We start from the raw sequence: 15,044 nt of genomic DNA on the forward strand, positions 1-15,044 counted from the left end.
TTTAAGTGTTGTTTAACACTTTTTAAATTGTTTTCTACTTTTGGTTCCTTGGTTTGTTGTTGTTGCTCTTATTTCCCCTTCCTCAATTATTCTCATTTCACTGCAAGTTGTTCTTCACTCTTACTTAAAATGTAATTTCTTGGAAGTTCTTTTTTGGATTTAACTGTACCTCATTGGTACTTCCAGCCAAAAGTTTTCTCAGAATACATTAAATGTATTCCAAAAATAATTTGGTGCCCACACATGTTCAGCCTAACAGATACTTATGCTCTCTTCCTCTCTCAACCTGATGTCTTGGCTTTTCTTTTCCAAAGGCAGCATGCTGGCCATACATACAACACTAAGGCTAATCTAAATATAACTGAGTATACTTTCTTTGGTGATTGAGAGTTAGTAATTTTGTAGCACCCAGTGATAGCATTATGAGCATCAATGACGGTTTGACAAATTATGGTTATTTGTGATTTCTGAATATTTAGGTAGTGGATAAGATGAAATTTATACCAGGTATTTTTTAATATGCACAGGTATTTTTATCATCTTATAAATGAAGAAGATGTCCTCTAAAGGAAAATTTCATTAAATGATCTCGAGTATCAAGCCAGACAGTCCTGTCTTCAGCCATGTTTTCTGAATACTAAAATATGGGCAGCACCATGCTAGGCCTTGTGAACACAAAGAGATTTAAAAAGTTAATAACGATACCAGGATTAAGATCTACATCATTGACTTCCACCTTCTTCTGATAGCTCAGTGGTTTTCAGTCTTTAACATGAATAAAAATTACCTGGTGAACATAGTAAAACAGTTTTCAGGGCCCCATCTCCAAAGATTCTGATTCAGTAGGTTGGTTGGGGCCCAAGAATATCCATTTATAACAAGACTACAGGTTATGCATTGTGCTTCAAGAATAAATAGAACAAAACAAGAGCGAAGTCGAGGGAGCGAGAGTAGGCTTGAGAGGCTCTGGAGTGTGACTTGAAAGGGAGAAGATGAAGCATTTAGGATTACTTTGTCAGGATTGAACAATACTATTGGTATTTTAATTCCTATAGGGAAAACAACTGTGAAATAATGAATAATTGATATTCAAGGCAATTTCAATAAAATCTCCAGCATATATTTATTGTTTAAAATTGACATGATCATAAAGCATATGAAAAAGCAAGGGCTCAAGAATAGCAAAGATAATCTTCAAGATGACTCCCAAAACTGGATGGCTTCCATTACCAGACACCAAGATTTAGTATAAAGCTGTAGTAGTTAAAAGTGTGTGGTGATATATACATCCTACATAGACAAGCTGATCGAGAAAGGGAATAGTGAGTCAAGAAACACACACACACGCACACTTTATGACAAATGAGACGCTGTAGTACAGTAGATAAATTATAATCTTTTCAATAAATGGTGCAATGACATCAAAATCCATGTGGGAATATATGAATCTTGGTCTCTCTTGACACACAAAAAAATAATTCTAACTGGATTGTCAATCTAATTTTGAAAGATAAAACTAAAGTGTTTAAGGGAAAATGCAGAAAAGTATCTTCATGACCTTGGGTTAGGCAGAGATTGTTTTAAAACAGAAAATGAAACCCACTAAGTATATAGAAAAATACAGTTTGATCAGGCTACATTAAAACTATGAATTTCTTTTCTTCAAAATATACTATTTAGAAAATAAAAAGAAAATTTAAAAAGCCCTGGAGGGTAAGAAGTTATTTGCAATACATAATTTTAATAAAGCATTCATACCCAGAAAAATATAAATGACTTCTACAAATCAGTAAGAAAACTTCTGGCCACCCAATAGGAAATGCACAGATGACTTAAATGGACTTTTCAAAGAGGGTAACCAAATAGCCAGTAAGCATATGAGAAAATTCTCAGCATCACTGCCCATCAAAGGAATGCAACTTAACACTAAGATATTACTGGGGCACCTGGGTGGCTCAGTCAGTTAAGCCTCTGCCTTCAGCTCAGGTCATGATCCCAGGGTCCTTTTACTTTTTACTTTTTTTAAAAGATTTATATTTTAAATAATATCGAGTGTTGTTGTTGGAGCAACTAATCATTCATACAGTGGTGTTTGGAGTGTAAATTGTTACCACCGTCTTGGAGATCTGTTTGACATTAACTACTAACCACTTTATTCGTCTGTGAATATATGCACAACCTATGACCCAGAATTTCTACTCCTAGGTACACAGTCATCAGAATGCATACACATATGCACCAGAATGTATGTAAAATAATATATATAGCAGATTTACTTCATAGGAGGTCAAAACTGGAAACATTTATCAACTGTACAATCAAGAAATAAGTTACAGTATTCTCATAAAATGGAATGAAACAATGAATGAACAATGAAAAAGAACAAACTATTGCTACCTACAAAAACTTGGATGAATCTCCTCATATCTACTATTATGCTAAAGAAATCAGACTGAAAAAATATGTATTGTATGATTCTATTTATTTATTTTTAAAGATTTTATTTATTTATTTGACAGAGAGAGACAGCGAAAAAGGGAACACAAGCAAGGGGAGTGGGAGAGGGAGATGCAGGCTTCCCGCCGAGCAGGGAGCCCGATGCGGAGCTCAATCCCAGGATCCTGGGATCATGACCTGAGCCGAAGGCAGACGCTTAACAGCTGAGCCACCCAGGCGCCCCTGGGTGATTCTATTTAATTAAACTTCAAAAGTAGGCAAAACTAGTTTATGGTCTCAGAAGTGAGAGTAATAGTTACTTTTAGAGGGGAAGTGGCAGGGAGGATAAGGGAATACTAGAAACTTTTAATTTTTTGTTGATTAATGGATGCATTCATTTTGTAAAAAATCAAGCTGTATATCTGATTTACATATTTTTCTTTATGTTTATTATACTCAACAAAAAGCTTACTTAAAAAATCATTTGAGAAATTGAAATAGCATTGATTTATACATTTTGTATTTAGGTCTTTAAGGAAAAAAGGGAAAAAAAAAGAAAACTTTGGGGACATTTAGGGAAAGATTTATTTTCTGAGCCAATCCTGTACCCTGTGTCTCCCTGCACAGTGAATGTGAAGTCCCCTTTCCCAGAGACAGAAGGAACCTGGTTATGATAACTTAGAACATGATCTTTTGAAGCAGCCGATGTTTGTTCTCTAGCAGGCTTCAGAATTCAGATTTTTGTTCCATTTCTAAGAACACAATAGAGCAAGATCTGAAACCAGAACTCACACTGGTCAGCTCTGACCTTTGTTCACCCTCCAGCGACAGAGGCCAGGCTCTCCTCCATTCAACTTTGCTTTCTATGTAACCAAGATCATCGGGCATCTCAGATTTGGCTGAGTGATGTGAGAACAGATTGGGGAATCTGGTTCTAAGATGTGTAAATTCATGCCTTCTGGGCATAAGAAGGGGGGAAAAATAACAAGTTAGTTCATTCCACTTGAGTGGGCAAAGCTACAACAGCAGGGAGGAAGTCTGCTACCTTCAGCTGTCAGACCTGGCCCCTTGATGCTCTTGTCTCCTAGTGCGGAGTGCAAGCCGAAAAGGCTGTCCCCACATCAGGAGGCCCTGGGGACCTCACATTCAACTGTGGGATTCTGCGCTGATGATTCACAAGCTTCCCTTACAGAAACAGCCTGTTTCTCTATTAATGTCTGGATTATATACGCAAGCATGGGTGATGCATGTGATGAGCAATGCAAAATAAAGGAAAGCAGAGCGGCTCGGAGAAGCTGGGAAGCCTTGAAATTTGACACAGTGGTAATATATCGGATATCTAACACTGAGCATTAATTGTAGTCTGGTTTGTGGATGCTTTTTTGGATTGTCTCATTTAAATCCCACAGCTAGCCTATGCAAATAGGTGTCATTGTCGTCATTGCATTTTACAGACAGCACAGCCAAAGCACAGAAAGGCAAAGTCACTTACCTAAGATCACACAGGTACTTATGTATCAAGTCAGGAGTCAAATCCAGGCTCTACGGTATCCTGCCTTTTTATTACTTCTCTCTGGTGGAGAGAACCATTTCCTGGGAAAGAATTTCATGTTGTTCCTAAGGGTCCCTGGTAACACTTCACTGGGGGCAGGTAGCAACAAAGACCAAGGAGTAGAAAGAATAGGTAAAAATACCTATGCCCGAACCAGTCTGGCCTATGGCTGCTGCTATATTCTTAGACACTAGTCAATATATAAAACATGATTTTCCGAGAATATTCATGGCTTGTGATCAGTTCCTTAAAAACCATTTCGACAAAGAGAGATTCCAAATCTTCTCTAGGTTTCCTTCTCTTTGTAAAATTACATCTTTATTGAATAGGTTCCCTGTATCTGGTATTGTTTTACCCATTCTAAAGAATATCGGAAAACATAAGATATGAATGCAGCACTCTAGGACTTTGTCATCCATGTATGCCAGACTTCTCCAGGGTCTTGAGTATGAATTAGTCCATCAAATCCAAAACAAAAACAAATACTTCTGACATATGCCACTGGCAATACAAGGGTCTGTATTATCCCCCTCAAAATCTCTGAGTCCACTTCTCATTTGAATTTGATGCCCCTAAATTTACTTTGAATATAATATTTGGCTCTTGCCACCATACCTAGTGCCAGTTTTTCATAACCATAGGGATATTAATGCCAAGTTTCTGATGCTTCTTGAGCAACAAGTCCTTAAGGTGCCAAAGGAACCAAGAGGTCCCCACTACATTCTGATAATTACGCTACAGTGTGATTAATGCAGAAGTGGGCATAAGACTCTCCAGGTCAGTATAATATTTTGCTATTTGGGCACCAAGGATTATGCCTCTGTGTCTCATGGCTTACTCGTAGTTCCACTGTCTCCCATAGACTTGCCTACTCTCTGTGAGGTTGGGTTGCATTGCGTTGGGTTGGGTTGGGTTAGGGACTGAGGCAATGTCCCTTTCTTTGTCCCCAGGTATGTTCTATGTAGGCTCCATCTTCTGTGCATTCCAACTAAAGTGTGAGTGACCTGAGGAATCAACTGTCCCACCAAGTAGTTAGACATATGTGTTTATTTGTTCTTCAACACGTATTTTACTAAGTTCCAATTTTATATCATATACTTTTCATTCAAGACATATTCATTTTGTGGAAATACATGTTTTAGGTTAACTAGGGCCTCAACTGTATCAAGTTTTAAATAAAATCTAACTGCATGAAATAGGAAATAGTAAATATTTTATATTCATTCAAAACAAAAATAAAATTTAATTTACTGCATTATAGTGTAACAATATTTTTGGCAGCCCCTATTACATTATAAATATCATTAAGGCACAAACCATGCCATGCCTGGTCTCAGCTCTAGAATCTCTTCTCACTGTGCCTAACATGTTGATAGGAACTCAATAAATGTGCGTGGATTTGGATAGGCTTCCCCAAGGAGTGTAGAGATAAAGTCTGAACTTGAAAAGACTTAAAATTTGAATAACATCTAAAACATGTTAAAGTCTTCATCTGAAATCTAAATCCCTTCCTTTATTCTGTACTAATAATGCATGCCCTAATGCTAACATAAGAATATCAATGAAAACCTTGCTAAAATCAGAGTAAAGAAGAGAACTTCTTATTGACAGAAGATAATCAAAGTCTAGATACACTGATGCTAGCTTGTAACTCCATGCACAATAGTATGTAACCGAGTCAAAATTGTATTGATTTGACATATGCAAGAAATGGAATCCCTTCCCGCAAATAGCATGTGAGGCCACCTTCCACATCTAGGGGACAGAAATAGCTCTATAACACAGCTCCTTCAAAATCCCAAAACTTGGCTCACACTTGTTACTCAGAATCACATAGTTCTATAGAAGCTGATGAAAAGCCCCATTGTCAGGAGCTGCATCCCTGCTGTTTTCAGGGTTCTCTCCCAATGTACCGTAACGAAGGAACCGTCATCAGAAGCAACAAGGCAAAGGAGACGGTATTTCTTCCATCCCAGACTCCTTCGTTGTGGCTGATCCAAGAACACACGTACACACACATACACACTCTGCATTTATGCATCATTGGTCGCTTGAGGACGAGTTGATCCAGAAAACCAGGAGGGGAGAGGAAGTATCCATAAAGGTATATCTAACTAACCAAACATTTTCCAAGTGCACCTGAATTTTAGGAAGCCGATCGAAAGTATTTTGCACTGAGATCCAGGTATCTAATGAGAGGTGGCATCTCTCTGTCTGGAGACTTGCTTAAGATGAATGTTCTCTGAACCACTAATGAGCACCTAATGAGCCCATAGACTTTCAGTGCGATAACTCAGCTTCCTGGAGAAATCCAGTGTGAGGACCTGAAGGCACAGGATGGATGGCAAAGGGCCTAATCAGTCTGAAGAACTCAACAAAACCGATTTGGAAGGCATTCATTTGAGAGGACTGCTGGGCAGAAGTAGCGTCTGCATGTTACAGAAGATAATTAAATCCGTTTTAAACAGCTGTAAGAATAAAGAGATGCAATTCGCTGCATAATTTAAGACTTTTAAATTAAATCTGAGGCAAGGGACTAAAATTAAAACTTTGATCTGTATCTCATTGTCTTAATACTTCAATTTACATACAAAGACTGGAACTTAATAAGGAAAATTCATGATTATAACTTCTTCTGTGAGATTTAACTCCAAAATGTGAAGGCTGTGTCCTCATTAAATGGATTTCAATGATCTGTAATTTCACATACATTGAAAGACTTATGGCAGCATAAAAGTAACCACAATGTAATAATACTTCATAAATATTGCAGGATGCTGCCAGCCATCGGACGGTAGAGAAGATGACTCTTGATAAAATTTGCTGTGAGACCCTCATTTGTTGAATTCATAAAAGAATTTGACCTACTTTTTCATCTGGGGAAAAATCGGGGCTTTCAGAAATGGCACAAAGAGTTCGCAGGCGCTGTTAAGTCTAGGCAGGTATCCGTTTTCCAAGCCAGCCCAGATCTGACTCAGAAGCCTCGGCTGTTTTCTCCTTCCACACAAAGGAACAGGAGCTGATTTCAATGAGCCGTGGAGACTTAAGAGGCTTTCTCATGTATTATTCCTTACTCCATTCAGCTTTATTCTCTTTGACTCCAGCAAGGTAATTGAGCCACTTCATTTCTTCTCCCTTGCTGCTTCAAGTTACAAAGGAAAAGAGGGAAATGAGGCGGACATTATAGGTTGTCTTTAGCCAGAGGCCTAGCATCTGAAGTTCAGGTTGGCTTAGTTAGCAACTCTTCCCAAGGCTCCACTTTTCCTTCCTCAGTTTTGGTCCACAAACGTTGGGGTGTTGCTATTCTTTAGAGTGTCAGGGAATCAGTGTTTGCAGAGAACTTCATTCTGCCTTGATAAGCAAAGAGCGATACCTGGCTCATTACTGAGAGTTTCAGTTCACTGCACATCCCAGCGACTGGGGTCATAGTCTACATGTAGGAAACAGTCTTCAGATGGATTTTCAGTCTCTCAGCCTGTCTTCTTTAGGCCCTGCAACAGTGGTGCCCCATTTCATACCCATGGGTGGCCGCCACCCCTGAGTGTGAGAACTTCACCCAACCATACAAGTTTTGCCCAAGTATGTAACTTCCTCAGGTTTCTGGCTTTGCCCTTTGCCTCTTCCATGAGCGGGGCCTTATCAACTCTTTCCTTAATGTGACCCACCATTGATGTGCAATGGAAAGTCTCCGCCCCGTGACCAACAGCACTTGGATAGACTCCCCGTCTTCGCCTGAGAGCTGAGATTATTTTAGCAGCCTGAAGGGATGCTCAAATATGAGTGGATCTTCAGTAAGGCCCACAGCATGGATGAGAGAATTATAAAAATAGCTGGTCACCTACACTAGATGTGATGATTACGATCATGACCATTCTGCCTATCTTTATAAGTAAAGAAATTGAAGTTGACATATAAATTGCATTTCAAAGGGCATGTAACTCCCAGGTTACTGCCTGACGTCTGTAGGGCACCTGCACACACAGTACCTCTGTAGAGCTCGGTAACGTCACTGAGATCTCTCAAGAGCCTAATAACTTGGGAAAGTGACAAAGTAACGTCCACGACAAGAAATCATATATCCATTTCATAGATAAGATCTTATGACTTGGTTAAGTGTAGCAAGTGATGCTAGATAGAAAAGTTTTGAAAGCTGTTTAGAAATTTGGAAGCATCACATAAAGCAGTGTAATGACTCTAGTGTTTGTGTGTGTGTGTGTGTGTACGCACGCATGCGTGGCCATGTGCTTCTCATCAGTTAGTATGGCATTTACCAATCTAACATTGATCTCTCTGGGTGGTAGGATTATGAACAATTTGAATTTTCTTTTTGCTCATTTTATGTATTTCCTGCATTCTCCTTATAAATTTTCCATGGTTTTCTCTCTTTTTACTTCTTTCTTCTAATTGAGCTAACATATTTCTATTACATATTTTACTACTAGGAAAAACTCATTGTACAGGTTTATTCCTGAAGGAATCTTCTCACTTTTTTAAAAAAAAAAAACATAATTTTGTTCTTATTACATGCCTGAATATTTTATTTTTAGAGTGATATTTAAAGTCATTCAAAAACATCTTTATGACTTTTATTATTTGGTGGGATCATAGTTTCCTACCAAAGCCTGCTGAGCTAATTCCTAAAGCCACCATGTAGTGGTAACAGTGTAGTAATGTCCTTTATTACCTAGAAAGTGTTTTCAAAACATAATGGGTCAAGGTTCTGACCTCTTTCTACCACAATGTCTAGATGGAATAAAGAGGCCTTGGCTTATACTTATTTATCTGCTTACACAAGCCAAATGTTCCTCCAGCCTTGTGGTATTCTGTTCCATTCTAAGCCAGACGCCTAGTACAGAAGACATAAAAAGGGAATGTGGAAATTTGCTGTTCATTCAAACACATGGTGCTATGGCTCATTTGCAAGTGAGGGATTAAACCGTTTTGTGGTGTTCCAGTTGGAAGTTCTTGGTCTGAGCATTAGATCCAGAAGTATTTGGATATTTAGTGAGGCAGGTCCCAAGGCTCAGAGTCCTGAAGGAAGGGCTGAGCCATCTGCATTTCATCCTAGAGAAGGTATCCAGGTAGACGGTTTGGTGGATCCGTAATCTGGTCATCTGACATCACGGACCTTGTCAGACCTGAGTTCCCTGGTGAAATCTAAAACCCCATGCACGCACTGCTCTCCTCACTGGTTCGAATGTTCTTCCTCCAGGTCAGAGCATCCAAGTCCACCGCTGCCTTTTCTTGCAAGAGGCTTGGGGGCCGCATCTTCAGAGAGGCACCTGTGCTCTAGATAACCATCTCTGAATAGACAAGGGGAGAAGCTGACTCTGTAATTTGAGGTTATGCCAGTATCTTCATATCTGAGGATTGTGTCCAGAGCTCAGTTTTGAAGCTGAAGAAAAACCCGTAAAGCATCATTTGAACCAAATATTCGGGAAATACTTTCCCAGCTGATCTAGTGAGGCAGCCTCAGCTTTCAGCAATGGTAGCAGCTCTTGAAAAGGATACCAGAGAGAACCAAGACTTGCTTAGGAACAGAAGATAGGGCATTTGCGACTACCTTTTGTCATAGACTGGTGTTGTCCATGCTGGAAGGACTTGGTTTACCATTATACAAGGGGAGGCTTGGCATAGTTACAGCAGTTGATTCTCATTTAGAGTCCTTTCACTCTTGGTTTAATATTCGCATTGGCAGGTTCTTCCCAAATAGGCTTTGCAGCTTCCATAGTATTTCGTAGAGCCTGGTGTATTATACTGGGCTCCTCTTACAGTGCTGCTTAATGAAGAATTTGATCCATGTTGGCATTTCTCTAAAGGGCTTTAGTTACTGAAGTTTACAAAAGCTTTCTGGTTTCACATATGAGTGAATCCATTCTTCAAGAGCACCCGCCGGGAATGAGCACAGTAAAATAGTAGGAGGGCTGAACTTGGGGTTAAGGAGAGCTTGATTCAAACTAGTCTTAGGACTCTGGGCAAATTTTCGCAGTCTTGTAGGGTTGAAGATTAAATGAGATACTATATAGAGAGCAGTTATTATTTCTGCCACAGTAAACTCTCAAGAAATATTCTCTTTTTCCTTAGTGACCACCAGGGATGTTCTAGAACAGTCTTGTTTGCATATGTTATATTGGAAGCCATATGCCATAGTTCACTCTTATTGAATAAGCACAAAGTGGATAGCACTTGTCCCCATGAACTTACTTCCACCAGCTGACGAAATCTCTTCTTTGAAAGCTCATTGTACCATAGTCATCTCCTTTCCTCTTTCTTGTCGAGACTCCATGAACCTGAGCCTAACTAAACCCACCTAGAATAAGGTATGCAAAACACAGGTAGGTTACTGTTACTTCGGGCTCCCCACTCTACTAAATAGTCTTAGCCTTAAAAAGAAAAGGCTGAAATATCTAATTTTTGTTTCTGTCATTCAATGCTGCTTAATCATTTTTTTAAAATCTCACTGTGTGGTCAAAAGAGCATTAAAATGAACAGAAATCTAAGACCAGAGTTGGTTATATTCCATCATCAGTCTGTTATCAATTTGTGTTACCTTCTGACCGTTTCTCATACACGTAACATTTAAATATTGATTTACAGTAACGGTAGAAATAGAATGTTGTGTTTTGCAGGGTTGCTTATGTTATTACCATACTCCACCGCCACCCCTTTGGTGAATTCTCTACTTCCCCTCATTTTCTCCCTCCCTCTTTTAATCCTAAATGCTGGTCTCTCTCTGCCCCTCACTTCACTTCACCCCCAGGCGAATCAGTGTTAACACACTGGGTCACATTTGCCAGCACCTTTATGCTCATACAGACACCCACATACAGCACATATACTGTTATCTGCTGTGGTTTTGTTCTTGACAAAAAAAAAAAAATGGGTTATACTAAAGTCGGCTCTCTACAACATAGTTTTTGCTACATGAACCTTAAGATCACTTTCAAGACTTCCAGTGAATTCCAGTGAAGCCTGAGGCAAGCTTGAGCTTTGCATGGGCCAGGCTCTGACATATGAGCCCAGTTTCTATCTGCAGTGAGTCCATAATACCTTCAGGAGTGTCTCGGAATCTCATTTTTGGATGAGGCTGTCAGTGTTGAGTTACTATAGCATTTGTTTTCCCATTTTTCTCTCAAGCTGTGTTGCAGGTACTGATAGGTTCACAACCTTCCATTCCTCAGGTTAATCTTGGTTCCTCAGTGGCCATTTGATATATTTGTTTTTCTATTACCGTAGTCAGTGATGCCCTTGGAGAATCCCCATATGGATTTCATGTGGCTTTTGTGCTTTTCTTGGGCACATCTTTGAGCTAATATTCTCAGTTCTATATATCAGAGTGAATGACAAAAGGGCAGTAGGTCTAAAAAAATTGTATACAGTAGCCTAGATATTTGCCAGCCTAGGAGCCATTTCAGGAATGATGACTTGCGTTTTATTAAATGGAAGTAACTCTCAATTATATGGTGCATTTTCCTGACTACTGAATTATGAATACCTATTGTCCCCCATATTCTCTCTCTTCTTTATGGCTTGAACACAATACCGCTTCACCAGAGGGAAGACGTCAGAATGCAGAATGGCGTTCGTGCCAATCCATCTTTCCACTTCTAACCAAAGCTGTTGTCAGAGGGGGAAAGAGTCAAAGCCAGGGATGGAGTCTAACAAGAAAAGAAAGCGATACCTTGCCTTTGTTATCCCCTTTCTGTAACTCTGAAAGGCATTACAAGTAACTTTCAATTAAAGAAGCTCACCAAGGACTGAGCTGCTTGGATAAAGTTAAACCACAGATCATCTTAAACCCTTCCTTCAGTCTCACGTTTAGTGGGACTGCAGACATCTTGCTTAACTTGCCTGTGCCCCAGTTCTCCTGCAGGAGCAAATCAAAAGCACATCTGCCCTTGCTATCTCCCTGGAGTCCTAACAGCCAACTGGGATAATATATAACAAAGCACTTGAGTGAACAAGCAGATGCACTGTATACAAAATGGAAAAGAGGGACTTGCAGGCACTGTGTTAGGTACTAAGGATGCAGCCAGTAAGGACACATCTCAGGATTTTATACAAACTACTCGTGTATTATCCAGCAACTCGTTTTCCTGCAGATGTTAATGAATCTTGACCACGTGCATTGTCGAACTTTTGTTTGTAGTTGTGCACCGGTCACCTAAAAACAAGTTTAGTTCTTTTATGCATGGCTTTTACTGATGCACTGAGAATCCTAAAACACCCTGGGGAAGCATTGCCCCTATACCAGAATGGAATGAGAATAGCATCAGCTTGTGCTGGGCTGTCCTCATCTTCAGATGAATTACATGACGAGAAAACCTAATATTCAACAATCCAATCCCAAGGGCCTTAACCTTTGGCACAGCTCAACATCCGCTGTGGACCTTCTCAGACCATAGCAGGACCAACCGAGCATCTTCCCCAGAGGCCCTGAGTCAAGAGAGATACCGTGGGTGGTTGCTGGGCATCCGCACTTTTTTCTTTTAATTTCTACAAGAGGTACTGATATCAAAATCTGAGATTCATTGGTTTCAAAACCAATAAACTATGGGAGTTAATTATTACAAGACAGTACATGTAATTTCCTGTTGCAACTCATATTTCAATCTACCATCATCTACCCTTAGCTACCCCCTATTTAGCTTCCCAGAATACTTGGGCCTCCTTCCAATTCACCCTCTGTATTGTAACCAGAGTGATCTTTTTGAATTAAAAACATCATGCCATCTTCCGCTAAACCTCCTCTTAAAACACTTTAATGGCTTCCCACTGCTCTTAGGAAAAAAAATAAAAATCGGAAACTCAGCCACAATTCCTAAAATGTCATTTTCTCCCCTTCAGTCTAATTTCATAAAACATTCCCACTCTGTCTTTATCTTCAGCTTCCTATGACTGTACCATTCCCCTTCTGCCACAGGGCCCTTGCACATCTGATTCCCTCTGTTCTTTCTTTCCTTAAGGTTATCTCAGCTCAGATATAACTTCTTCTGGGAAGCTTTCCTTGAAGTTCTCAATCAGATCAGATTTTTAGCTCTCTACCTCTCCCTACTGTAACTTACAGCACCGTGTACTTTCTTTCATATCATCCCCTGTAAAAACGTTTTATTTATCTGTGATTATTTCATCTGTCTCACTTAGTAGTCCATATGCTCATGAAAGCCCAGACCACATCTGTTTTGCTTGGTTAATCTACTTACCATCATTTTCCCATGTCATGCCTGACACAAGATAGACACTCAATAAATATCTGCCAGTTGGTTGGTTGGTTGGTTTAATGAATAAATAAATGAATGACCAGAAAGCCAGTTAAAGCAGGGCAAGTGTGTCTAATCGTGGTGACCTAGGACTTAGGCTTGCTTGCCTTTGCCCTGTTTCTTGTTCTCTGAAAGGAGTTTTGGCATCCCTGTCTCAGATGACAATTACAGCCCACGGAAGTCAGAAGCTGATGACTGATGAGCCCCAAAGAGATGCATTGACAGCTGTGTTAGGCTCGTGAAACACCTGAGAGCCTCTGAAAGCAAAAGCATGGCCTCTAGTATGTTCCACTCGAGTGGGCACAGCTCCAACAGCAGGGATGAAATCTGCTACCTTGGCCCCTTGGTGCCCTTGTCTCCTGGTACAGAGAACCAAGCCCAGGGACCTGCATTCACATTAGGGAGAGCGAGAGTGAGAGCTAGAGAGATCTTCCTATTACCTGACCAAGTACCCTAAAAGCATGACTCCTCTGTGAAGGCAGCCCTACTGATGCAGTCATCCCCACACTGTGGCTCCCTTCTTTCACCTGTTCCATACACAGGGAACATTGTCATGAGTGGATAATGAGAAATACTCTCAGGCCAAAAGACCAGCATGACAGACAGTGGACATCCAGACAGAACTTGGGAGGAGTTTTAAGTCGCTGAAAGAGGTCAAAGTCCAGGCCCACAAAAGCAGAGTGGTGAATACCAGACAGAAAGGGCAAGGCTGGGAGACTCAAGCAAGGGTGGCCAGAGTTGGACTTTTCTCAGCTGTGTGGGTAGCTGCTGTCACTTGTGGGGTCTGAAGTAGAATCAGCTGAGATGTGAGTCTCCCCTCTGTGCTCTTACCAATGGTGACCCTTGCCTGATGACCACTTTGTCTCCACAAAGAACCCTAAACCTCTCTTTCTCAGTCTCTCTCTCAATATCCCTCCCTCCCTCACACCCTCCCTCTTTTCCCTCCCTCCTCACTCTTTTTCCCTCTCTCCCTCCCCTCACTTCCTCCCTTCCTCCCTCCCCTCTCTCCCTGTCTCCTTCTTTCTCCTTCCCTCTTCACTCTCTCACTCCCTCTCTTTCTGGGAAATTCTATTGCTCGTTTTATTCCGTGGTTAACCCAGTTAACCTGAACTTTCCTGATCTTTCCCTCAGACCCTTGTCCCAAATGATTTTAAGGCGGTTTCTTCCTCTGTGCCTATACCTAAGGTTGGCCGGCAGCAACTCTTGAAAATCCAGAAAACATGGGAGAACTGACCAGAAACAGCACTGAGAAACTGACCAGTCTGATTTGTGCAAATGAAGAACAAGTGAGCAAGAATAGTTGACATTTATATTTATTAGCGAAGGGAATTCAAGTAATTGCACAATGTCTGGGCTTGTGGGTGATTTGTCTTGTGGTTCCGAGGGGAGTTTCTTTCTCCCACCCGAGGGGAGAATTCTTGCTCATGTCCTCCCTGAGAGTTAGCTGCCCTGCCGTGTGCCCCACACACAATGCTTGGCTGGGCATAGATCAGAAGAGTAGGTCACAGAGATTCATAGGATTTGAACTGCTTTTCCTTTCCCTGTGAATTAATCTTTTAAATGTCAGCATTTTAAACTTGGCCTTTTCAAAAAATATGATACCATATGAACCTTACTTAATCGAAAATACTTTTTTTTTTAGTTCAAAGGGTTTTTGTGTGTGTGTGTGTGTGTGTGTGTGGTTTTTTGCATTTTTTTCTTTTTTTTATTTTTAGCTTTTTTCCCTGAAAATGGGACAAGCTAACAAAACAAACAAGAAAAACTTAATAAAGGATGGACTGCATTCGGGAAGGAAG

The 15,044-nt window shown here is 40.4% G+C and overlaps 1 protein-coding gene across 3 annotated transcripts in view; it reads left to right on the plus strand.

The window, feature by feature from the left end:
- Positions 1–15,044, plus strand: part of SORCS1 (sortilin related VPS10 domain containing receptor 1) — a 483,063-nt gene that overhangs the window by 416,857 nt on the left and 51,162 nt on the right. The gene's annotated exons all lie outside the window — the stretch shown is intronic.

Source organism: Ursus arctos, unplaced genomic scaffold, assembly GCF_023065955.2.
Source record: "Ursus arctos isolate Adak ecotype North America unplaced genomic scaffold, UrsArc2.0 scaffold_7, whole genome shotgun sequence".
NCBI lineage: Eukaryota > Metazoa > Chordata > Mammalia > Carnivora > Ursidae > Ursus > Ursus arctos.